The 12,149-nt window shown below is 40.8% G+C and overlaps 1 protein-coding gene across 1 annotated transcript in view; it reads left to right on the top strand.

Annotated features, from left to right (window-relative positions):
- The window catches only part of Kpna1 (karyopherin subunit alpha 1), a 79,096-nt gene that overhangs the window by 484 nt on the left and 66,463 nt on the right, over nt 1-12,149 (top strand). The window lies entirely within an intron of this gene.

Consider the following 12,149-nt stretch of genomic DNA (forward strand, 5'->3'; position numbering starts at 1 on the left):
GGGGGTGGCCGCGCCGAGGGCCGCGTCGGAGGCTGGGGAGGGCCGGGGGGGGGGCCGTGGAATCCCTAAACCGGCGGGGAGGGACCGTGTCGGGTCGCGCAAGTTACACACGGGGCCGGAGCCGGCGCCTGGAGGGGTGGGGGAGGTGGAGATGGACGGCTGCAGTTTACAGATGTCACAACCTCCGGATCGGCCGGCTGACGGGGGTGTGGTAATTATAGGAATGACAGAACTTGGTCCGCACGCAGCGAGTGAACCGCGATGCGGAGGAAACAGCGAGGAATTCGATTAAGGCCAATGTGGGAGGAGAAAACTCTAGGATGACTGTGAAGTCAGAGTCGTCGTCATGAAAGAATGTCTTAGGGTTGAATGGAAGTGTTTCGCGTTCCGCTTTCAGTGAAGAGGTTTATGATTGATTTTTAAGTCCTAAACTCAGGTTTGGTGGACAGTAACAATAAACACTTGGAAAAGATACAGTTTAACAATATTACTAACTTTCATCCTTTGACGCTTAAACACTTCTTAAAAATGTCTATTAGTGGTAGAGAAGCTAACATTTTCGTCTTGTTGCTTTATTTAAGGAAGGGTCCACCTCTGTGAGCCAGACTGATGTAGAACTCGAGCTCTTTCAGCCTCAGCTTCCGGAGTGCTGGGATTGCAGACCTGATCCATCCTGCCTAGCTATGGCATATTTTTGACACTGTCCCCTTAATTTGATCTGGCATTTTGTAATATTTTGTAAATAATCCACAACTTATTGTTTCCATTTAAAGAATGAAGGGATTAAAGTTTTAATATTTCAGAAGAAAATGAAGATCTCTTGTTTTTTAACTGAAATGGGTTATTTGTGGAAGGTACTGTTTTATGAGTATACGTGATTTTTAAGGTGGAGGACATGAAGGGGGGTACAAAATTAACATTTACTGAGCACCTTTCCAGGTAATGTGCTAAATATTTACATATATTAAAACTTTTAATACTTAACTTTGAAGTAGATGTTACACGAAAGTATGGAAAGAAGTAATTTAACATATAAGGTCATTCATTGCAATTCAAAGTTATTGTCATTTTAACAATTATTTCTCTTATTTTGTATTTCTTTGTTGTGATTTTTAGTTTCTCAATTCTGGGGATTAAACGCAGGGCCTTTGCACGGAGCCTTTTTTTTTTTAAATTTTGAGATGAGTCTCCCTAAAATGTTACATTGCTTAGGTTGGGCTAGAATTTGTGATATCCCTGACCCAGCCTCCCAGAGTGTTGAGAATACAGGTGTGTGCTGCCACGCCTTGCTATGTCTTATTCTTAATCCAGTGATCCAGCAAATGTTTACTGAGTGATCGTTTGCCTGCAACTAGAGATGTCATAATTAAGAGTCTAACAATATAAATATTGACTGCATGATGTTTTATTAGTCATTATAATTGAACAAAAACGAAAAATAGCAAAAGAAGTTCACATGGAAGCAGACAACATAAGCCTTTAAGATGTACAGTCCTATGGAAACAAAACATACAATTACAAAACCCTAAAATAGGGCAGGGGAGTATAGCTCAGTGGTGGAGTCTGGTGTGGTTGAGGTCCCCACTTTTGTCCCCACCACCATAAAGACAAACAGAACAAGAGCAACAAAAACAATAAACTATTGCTGACAATTACTTTGTTCTTATATTGTTTCCCATACGTTTGAAATAATTGTATCTTGCTCTTTTTATATCCATTTACAGGGATTGTTGAATTAGAAGTACATGGATAATTGAAAAAATGAATGTTTAAGTTTATTATAGTAAAACACACATTACCAAATATTCCCCTTCATAACCCTCCCCTTGCTTTAAATGCACTAATACTATCCTTTTTTTTTTTTTTTTTTTTAAGTTGGGTACAGAGCCTACCTATGAAGTAGGGACTGTTAGTAATCCTCCTTTCTCAGCCTCCCCAGCGCTGGGATTATAGGCATATGTCGCCATGCCCAGTTTTAGGGCCCACAAAGCGTACCCAGAGTTTTGGGGCCTGAAGGCATGCTGTACTGGTAACTGAACTCAGGACTTTGTGCCGCTGAGCTATCTCCCCAGCCCAGTCCTATCATTCTTAAAACAATTTTTTGTTGTTTTGGTTTGTTTTTTGATTTTTGAGCAGGGTATTGCTTTGTAGACCTAACTGGTCTTGAACTCACTTTGTAGCCCATGCTGGTCTTGAACTTTCAGTGTTCCTCCTGCCTCAGCTTCTGAATGCTGAGGATACAGTATATCAGCCTCATTTTTTTTTTTTTTTTTTTCTTTTCTTTGTTTTTTGAGACAGGGTCTTGCTGTGCAATTCAGACTGGCCTAGAGCTCACTCTAGCCCAGGCTGGACTCAAACTCACAGTGATCCTCCTGCTTCAGCTTCCTGAGTCCTGGGATTATAGGTATGAGCCACCATGCCTGGTTACCCATCTTATTCTTAAATAATTCTGGAATTCTTCTTTTGTGTGAGGCTTTAGGAGGTGTGATTAAAAAATATTGTGAGAGCTGCAAAGAGAGGCTCATAAAAACTGTCCTCATCCCCCTTATTCACCAGATCTGGCCAACTGTGTGGCTTCTGGCTTTTTCTTAACATCAAAATAACCATGAAGGGTAACATTTTGATCGATTCAGGACATCAGGGCACCCACAGTAGTACAACTAAGGATGAAAAAGGATTTGCAGAACAGCTTCAGAAAGTGGCAAGAACAATGGAATGTATGGTTGAACTGAGGGTAGTTGGTTGGAGGGATTAATGGCAGTGTGTCTTACTATAAGAACACTTAACATTTAAACACCCTGGTCTTTTGAGTCACTGCCTGTGGGTAAAGATAGTCAAATAAAGATGACTTACTAGTATTAGATAAAGACAATCCTAATGACTTTTTATTTTAAGATAGCTTTGTACATTGTAGGAATTATGAATTTAGCTGTAATACATTGGAAATGGTAAACAATATCATTAGCTGACTTGGGTTGATTCTTTCTCCCTTGCTACACTAACTAGGAGGTGGCCCCAGGCCAGGCCAATTTGTGTGTGTGTGTGTGTGTGTGTGTGTGTGTGTGTGTTTACACACATGGGTTCTGCAAATGGAAAATTTTGAGGTGGTACATTGAAAGAACAGAGGTACAAACTGATGAATCTAGAGTTTGGTTTTGTTTTTAAAGATGTTAACAATGCTGTAAAGTAGTTTTAAGTGAAAAAATTGATGTTGTCCTCGTGTTGTAGATTAATTGGGACAGTTCTTGAGAGTAGGCACCAATCCAAAATGTGGATAATGGGGGTAATCTCCTTCATATAACAAGAATAATACTGTCCTTCATATACAAAGATAAGTGCTTACTCATCATGATTGATTTTCCAGCATGAAGAGGGATATGTGCTGAGCTGTCCTCGTTTCTCTGTGCTCTGTGACCAGTAAAACAAAGAGGTTAGAATGAGAGTTTGTAGCTTGGGAACTGATAGGCTTAGAAAAAGTACTAAAATCTATTAATGGTTTAAGACAGATAGATGACAGCCAGACAGTCAGACAGGCACTCACTCAGATAAATATATTCCCATAGGGTCTCACTTAAATAGTCTAGGTTGGCCTTGAACTCACTATGTAACCCAGGCTGATGTTAAACTAAGTGTTTCTCCCCTAGAGTGTTAGGATTTCAAGCCTGGGCCACCATAGCTGGTCTGAGTCAAGCTATATTTCAGATACTTGTACTTTATTATCCTTGCAAAATCACTTTGAGGAGGTGCCTGCTTATACCTAACCATAGATTAGGTAACCTACCCTGCCTCAGAGTTAAGTGGTGGAGCTGGGATTCAGATATAGGGCTATTTGAATACTATTCATGTCAATCATTAAAGCTTGGTTTTATTCACAGTTCACTCTCACCATTAGGACAAACTATTTTGTTTAGCAACTTGAAATGATGTAAATATCTAGTCTATTAACAGCTGAAATATTCATGTTTCCTATCACCACTTAAAAAGTACAATTTTTAAGTTAAAATAATATTTGAAAAGATGTCCCATTTTATGATTTTGTTTTTATGTTGATACTGGTACCTTTGAAATTCCATGATGTGTTCAGGACCTTGTATTTGTTGGGCAGGCGCTTATGCTGCTGAGCTATCTCCCTGGCTGCATCGTCCCATTTTAGCATTTACTCTTGTCACTACCCTTTTCTCTTAGCTATTTCCTATTGTTTGCGTTCTTATTTATAAATACCTTTCTTTCATTACAATTTCTTTTTGTCAGTACTGGGGGATTGAATTTAGTACTTGAGCAGGATAGGTGAATGCTGTATCAGTGGCCTCTCCTCCAGCCCCTATTTATTCTTCCTTAATATAGCAGTTTTAGTCATTATTCATTTTGCTTGAAGCAAGGTACTATTTCTTGCTGCTCTGTGCATGTCCACCTCACCAAAACACACACACACACACACACACACACACACACACCCATACATACCCCCACACTGCCTCTCCCTCCTCAACATAGTTATCAGAGGTGTTTGTTCGGTCAGTAGTCAATGTTTACAGTATTATGAATATTCACTGCTGAATTGGGTGGAGTTACTATATCATTTCCTGTCTTGACCAGTTTTTGTTTTTCTAGGAATTGACACATAAATAAAACACTTTTTTTAAATTTGCTTCACCATTTCTCCTGGAGCCCTTTGTCTTCTTAATGCAATCCAGCCTGTTACAACAGTTTTTGCCCTGGGTCTCTCTTTAAGCCGTTTTCATTTCATATTGGGTCTCATGTTTCCTTATATCCTTTCTTGGATCATTCATTTCTCTGTAGCACATCTCCTAGAAGCTCTCTGAGACATGGCTTCATGAGAGTCAGATCTTTCTGAGATCTTGCAATGAGTTCTTCCTTTACTTTTGATCAGTAGCTTGGCTGGGTGTAGGTTGCAAGTTTTAGGTTGGAAATTATTTGTACTGCAGCCATATTGCTTTTTTCCTTTCAGTGTTGCTGTGGAAGTCCAAAGTTACTTTGTTTAATCATCATTTTTATGTGACCTAGTCTGTTTCTCCAACTCTAGAAGCTTTTAGAGTATTATTTTTAACCCTTGAAGTTCCATGATGTGCATAGGTGTGGGTCCTTTTTCATCTAATTACATTCTATGTATCCTTCCAACCTGGGAATTTATGTGTTTTTTTAATCTTTGTTTAAATTATTTGGTACAGTATCTCACTACAAAACTCTCAGACTCATAGTCAGCCTCCTGTCCCAGCCTCCCCAGCGCTGGGATTACAGGCACACGATTACAGGCACACGCCACTGTGCCTGGGGTTCCGGGGCTGGCACAACATGAGGTACTGGTATTGAACCCAGGTCCTTGCGCTTGCCAGGCAGGCGCTTAGACCTCCGAGCTGTCTCCCCAGCTCAAGACATTTCTTTTATTTATTTTTTCTTGATTAGTATGTTTTTGATAGGTAAGTACATTCATCAAGGGGTATTGGTACATATACATATTCTCTCTTATTCTTTTTACTCCCTTTCCATCCCATGACAGGTCCCATTCCCATCTCCATAAAATCTACTCTACTTCCCTGTTCCCTACTGTTGTAGGCAGCGGAGTTAATATTATAGGCAGTCAGACAGGGCTAGGCCCTCAAGGGACCCAATATGGAAGACAAAATACCTCCTTGTGGGAGAGTGACCAGCATCTCTGCTCTGGGCCAGATCTTAAGACAAAACAATGTGGAGGGCCCCCTTCCCAGGAATTGTTACTTGATTTCTTGAAGGTGGTTATTCTTACTGGAGTAAAATAGAATTTTAGGCATGCTTTGACTTGCATTACTCTAATGGGCAAACATGCTGAGCACATTTTCCTGTATCCACTGGCCATTTGTACTTATTTTGAATAGTGTCTGTTTGTTTCAGTTGCCCATTTTTTGATTAGGTGTTTTATTGGGATGGAGTCTCATTTTTTGAGTTCCTTATATAGTGTAGATAATAGTTTTCTCTTTGAAGAGCAGCTGGCAAAATTTTTTTTCCCATTCTGGAAGTTGTCTTTACTTTGTTGGTTGTTTCATTGCTCTGCAGGACCTTTTATTTGTAGTACTGGGAATTGCAGAAGTTTTTAAATTTGATGTAATCACACCTGTTGATTTTTGGTGTTATCTTCTTTCACACTGGGGCATTCTGTTCAGAAAGTCCTGCATATGGCTATGCCTTTAAGAGTTTTTCATTTTTTTCTTCTGTTTTTATATGTAAGTTTTTGATCTATTTTGATTTGATTTTAGTGCTTGGTGAGAGATACAGATCTAAATTCATTCTAAATATGGATAACTAGTTTTCCGTGTACACTATTAAAGACAGTGACTTTTCCAGCACATGTTTTAGGCCATTCCATGAAAGACCAGATGGCTGAAGGTGCTTGGGTTGTTTCTGCATCCTTAATTCATTCCGTTGATGTATACATTTGTTTTTGTGCCAATACCATGCTGGATTTTAATCACTAGCTTTATAATCTAATTTAAAATCTGGGATTGTGATACTTTTTGTTTTCCTCTTGTTGTCCAGGATTAGTTTAGGTATTCTGAGTCTCTTCTTCTTCTACACTATAAGATTTCGTTTCCTTGGTTCTGTAAAGAATGATGTTGATTTTTAAAAAATTTTTATTTAGTATAGGATCTGCAGGGTCTTATTACACAGATTAGACTTGTAGTGATTCTCCTGTTTTTCAGCCTCCCAAGTGCTGGGTTACAGGTGCACGCCACCATACCCAGTCTCAATCAGGTCTCAGTGCACCCTGGGGGTGGCATACCGGGGATCCCCAGTCCCTATCTTTGCTTAAGCAGGTGCTTTAATCTGCTGAGCTATTTCACCAGCCCCTGATGTTGATATTTTGAAGTCACATTAAATCTAGAGACCATTTTTGATAACATAGCCATTTTGATAATACTGATTCTGCCTCAGGAATAGGCATGTCTTTTTTTCTGTCTTTAGTTGCATTCGATAGTATTCTTTTTAGAGGTCTTTTTCTTCCTTGGTTAATTCCTAGGTGCTTAACTATTTTTTTAAGATATTGTGGATACGGGGCTGGGGAGATGGCTCAGTGGAATAAGCGCTTCCCTGGCAAGTGCAAAGGCCAGAGTTCAATCCCTGGTTCCACCAAAAAAAAAAAAAAAAAAAAAGAAAAGATATTGTGCATAGGATTATTTTCCTAATTTTTTTCACCCAGTAGGGTCATTGTTAGTTCACAGGAATGCTATTGATTTTTTTCTGTTTTATTATTTTTTCCATAATTTTATTGAGAAACAAATAGCAATGAGACAGTTTCAAACCAAATTGGTAGGACAGTTTCAATGATTAACACATTGCATACATTCTTCCTAGTGGTTAATTGCTGTACAAGGTGCGGACATGATATCCTGTTTACAAACACTATTAGAACAAATCCCTCTATTCATTAAGAGAATGTAACTATGTATCTATCCTAACCATTTTGAATATACAGATACAAAGTGGACATTCATCTGTATACCCTTTTTTTGTTAAGTTCCGTTATTTGAATATTATAGGTGTGTAAACTCAGCAAAATATTCTAAAAGAGTCCAGTAGTCCGTAGTAGTATTGGGTCTTCTGCTTAACTGGCAATGTCAGAAATTGTTGACCTGAGTCCCCTACAGCTCAACATAACAGCATGGCTTTACTTCTTCTACTTCGTTTTTATACTTTTCTGCTGGATGGTTAAGACCAAGGTAAAGCAGGACCTATGCAACAAGAGTTGTAGCTTTTGGGTCTGATAAGGTCAGTGAAATCCCCTCAGGATTTATCCTGAGATCCTGTACCTCAGATTATAGATCCTTTCTCAGTGTCAGCCATGTGGATGAGTCACGGCCATTGCTTGGCCAATGTGCTCTTGCTATTGATTTTTGTGTAGTGGTTTTATGTCCTACTACTTTGCTGAATTTCTTAGTTGTAGGGCCCTTTTTTTTTTGGAACTTGAGTAAGTGTTTTATAATTAGTTGTGCTTCTCAGTTTTTGACATACTTATCAAATTATACAATGTCTTATCTTTTTTTTTTTTTCTTAAATTTTTGAGCCCTGCTTCTATTGTTCTTTCTTAAGGCATTCTGACATGTTATTTTGTTACATTTGAATGAATCATGAAATACTCGTTGAGCTGGGTGTGGTGGCACACAAATCCCAACACTGAAGGCTGAGGCAGGAGAATCATTGCAAGTTTGAGACCAGCCTGTGCTACAAAGTGAGCTCAAGGCCAACCTGAACTGCTTAGTGAGACTGGGTCTCAAAAAGACTTAAAATAAATAAATAGAAACATACAGTATGTAAATATAGCCTATGTAGTGCACTATTGTCTTTTTTTTTTTTTTTTCAGTCTTTATTTGGTACAGGGTCTTACTACACAGCTTGGATTTGTAGTGATCCTCCTGTCTCAGCCTCCCCAACACTGGGATTACATGCTTGCCACCATACCCAGTTTTGGTGGCTAGCACAGCTGGGATTCTGAGGGCTGGCTGGAATGCAGTACTGGGGATCAAACCTGGGTCCTTGCACTTGCCAGGCAGGCACTTGGACCACCAAACTGCCTGCTCAGCTGCTGTAGACCTTGTCTTGTTTCGTTCTTTAGCTCAACATTTTATAACTTTTTTGTTGAATGTTTGTGCGTGTTTATATGTTGTTATATATTTACTTGTGTTAGTGCAGAGTTCCATATGCCCATCTACCACATTTTATTTTTATCATCTAATAATTGATACCTGAGTTGTCTTTGTGCCATCACAAATACTGACTGGGTGACGAGTTCTTTCAGTTATAATCTCAGGAATGTGAGTCCTGCAGCATAGTAGGAGAGAATTACTTTGTGTACCCATAGCAGTGCAGTAGGGTTCTTGTTTGCCCACATCTTTGCCTCTGGAGCTGTGGGAAATTTTTATTTGAGCGAGCTAATCTCTGGTCTTTTGTTGTAGCCCAAATGAATTAAGACAGGTGACGAGCCAACAATGAAAGATTGTCACCCAGAGTCACAGTTTATGTTAAGGTTTATTCTTGGTGTTTTACATTCTGCAGATTTTGGCAGATGTAATTGATATAGGAGAGTGAAACTCTGATCCTGAAAGATGCCTGGGTAAGTTCGTGTTCTCCAAATTCAAAGAATGAATTTCAGGAACAACAGAGGTTAAGAGCAAACTATATTTATTGGAGGAAAAAAAGCAAGCTTCTAGCTCAAAGAGGGACAGAAGGGGACCTGAGTAGGTTGCCAAGGAATCTGTCTTTTCTAGGGATTTTTAAAGAGCAAAACCATGAGGTGAGGCGAGTCTAAGGTAGAAAACATGGGAACTCACACATGAGGTGGGGCAAAACAATGGTCAGTCAGTAAGATTTATAAGTACAGTTGTTCAGATAAATTTGATTAAAATCTGGGAAGGGATTTAAAACAGGACTGGGGCTTTCCTGTAGAGGTTAGGTTAGTGACTCTTCCTGACTTTTTCAAGGTGATTGATAGCTACTTAGAATATCAATCCCTGACGGCTATTCCTAGGGAGATAAATAGCTTCATTTGTTTGATATTTTTTCTGTCTTTCTCATATTTGCAAGGTATCTTGCCTTCCATATTGGGTCCTTTGAGGGTCTAGTCCTGACTGCCTGTAATATTTTTATCTAACTCAGCTGCCTATAACACAGTGAGTACCAGCCATAGTATCATATAGAATAGTTGCCTTGCCCTGAAAAATCCTCTGTACTCTTGTGGATTCATCTCTTGATATCTCCCCTTGCCTCCACTGCAACAATTGATCTTTTTTATTGATTTGCTTGGGTTACAGACATGCACTGCCACACTAGGTCTGTGGGGCTGTCTCTGTGTCTGTGTCCACATATTCTTTCCACTCTGCCTTCCCCTCTCCTCTCCTCTCTCCCTCTCCCCCTTTTCCCCTTCTCCTTCTCCCCTTCTCCTTTTTCTTTACCCCTTTCTTCCTTCCCCCCTCCCTCTTCCTCTCCTGTCAGGAGGCAAGGTTTATTTTGGCTCACAGTTTGTGGAGGTTTCAATTTTAGTTGGCTAGGCCTAAGGCAGGAGCCAGGGGGCCATGGCAGAGAAGAGCTACTCATGGTCTCATGACCAGGAAGCAGAAAGGTTTTTATTGCTTACATAGTTTTGCCTCTATTAGAAGCTGTAAAATTGGCCTCAGATCCATGTGTTTTTGAGAACGCCTTCAACGTGACAAATATCCTTTATTCTTTTTTCACCCAAAGAAACAATAATCAATATCAGTTATGGGTACTGATACAGAAATATTTACTTTTTTTTAATGTGTTTGTTACACAGGGTCTCACTATGTTGCTCAGACTCATAATGATCCTCCTGCTTTCAGCCTCCCCAGTGCTGGGATTACAGGTGTACACCACCACGTCCAGCCTAGAACTATTTAAAAAGCATTAGCAGATAGAATTGAGAAGTGCTACGCACCTACCCCTCCCCCCAAAAAAGAAAAGAAAAGTGATATACCATGGTCAAGTATATCAGAACTAAGAAACAATGATCACTGAGTGCTAGGAAATTCATTATCATAACTTCCTATATTAATAGCTAAGAGGAACAGCGACCACTTTAATAACTGCCAAAGAGGCATTTATTTAGTAGAATTTAACACACATTTCAGATTTTATGTATTTTAATTAACTTATTATTAAGTGTTGGAGATTGAACCTAGGGCCTCATGTTGGATACACATTACCACTGAGCTACATTCTCAGCTACTTTTCATATTTTTGGAAGTTTACAAAAACATACAAATGGGTGGCACTGTATTTAATAGCTTTTTAAGAACACGAAAGCAGTAGTTGCAATACAGCTCACAATTAGAGCTCTCAAATCCAAATGCTTTATTAGCTATTGGATAAGTTATAGAGCACCCATATGGTGATGGATTATTGCTATGATGCATACAACACCATGAATAGACCTAAGTTATGTGAAAGAAGCCATATTGAAAAGTAGTATGTTGTGTTGATTAAGGTCATTTATTTGATATCTGAAGAATGTAAAACTGTAGGGCAAAATAATCTAACGATTGCTTGTTGGGAAGTTTTCTTAGAAACTGATCTTACAGAGAGCTTCCGGCTACTGCGCCGGCGGGACCTACGACTGGTCCTAGCCCAGGCACAGCGTGGGTGAGACCCTCTTCCACCCCCTTGGGACGCCTCCCACCACTCCGCAGCACTTCCCCCACCCTGCCTGCTGAGTAAGAATTTCGGCCATGTTCTGGGAACCCCCAGACCCAGTCCTAGCCCAGGCCCAGTGAGTGTGTGGGAGAGCTTCCTGCTACCCTGCGCCAGTGGGACCTACTACTGGTCCCAGCCCAGGCGCAGCATGGGTGAGACCCTCTTCCATCCCCTTGGGACGCCTCCCACCACTCCACAGGACCTCCCCCACCCCGCCTTCCGAGTAGGAATTTCTTCTGCGTTCCAAGGCCTGGTGAGTGTGTGGGAGAGCTTCCGGCTACCCTGCACTGGTGGGACCTACTGCTGGTCCCAGCCCAGGCGTAGCGTGAGTGAGACCCTCTTCCACCAGCTTGGGACGCCCCCCATCAATCCGTAGTACCCCCACACACCCCACACACAGGGTAGTAATTTCTGCCACGTTCTGGGAACCCCCAGATCCAGTCCTAGCCCAGGCTCGGTGAGTGCATGGGAGAGCTGCCTCTCCCCCCTACTCCACCTTGTCCACTCCAGGCTCAACTCAGGCTTGGCATACAGGCCTGGGGTGAAACCCTGCAGCTGCAATTGCTGCAGAGAGTGTAAAAGATACAACCACCCAGGTAGTCCAGGAGCAAAAAATCTTGCCAGAGGGGTACAACAGGTTCACCCCCAAGGGCAGCAGCAGGAAGGAGCTGAGCACAGCAGCCAGACCCAAGCCAGGCACAGCTGGATAAATCCAAACTTTGTAGTTCTGCACCTGAACTTCAGTACGTACTAAGGTTATAACTGCAACAGAGATATACAACAAAGGTCAGAAGACAGTGCCACACAAAATGACGAGAAGGAACAAAATGCAACCTCAGAACCCAAGCCTACCTGTAACAAGTGCAGAGGACACTAACACAGAACAAATTGGGAATCACACAGCTGAAAGCAGTGAATCAACGGCTTCTGAAATAAACAGCTGCAGAAAGGTA

This window comes from Octodon degus, unplaced genomic scaffold (genome assembly GCF_000260255.1).
Source record: "Octodon degus isolate 3935 unplaced genomic scaffold, OctDeg1.0 scaffold00147, whole genome shotgun sequence".
In the NCBI taxonomy this organism is placed as follows: domain Eukaryota; kingdom Metazoa; phylum Chordata; class Mammalia; order Rodentia; family Octodontidae; genus Octodon; species Octodon degus.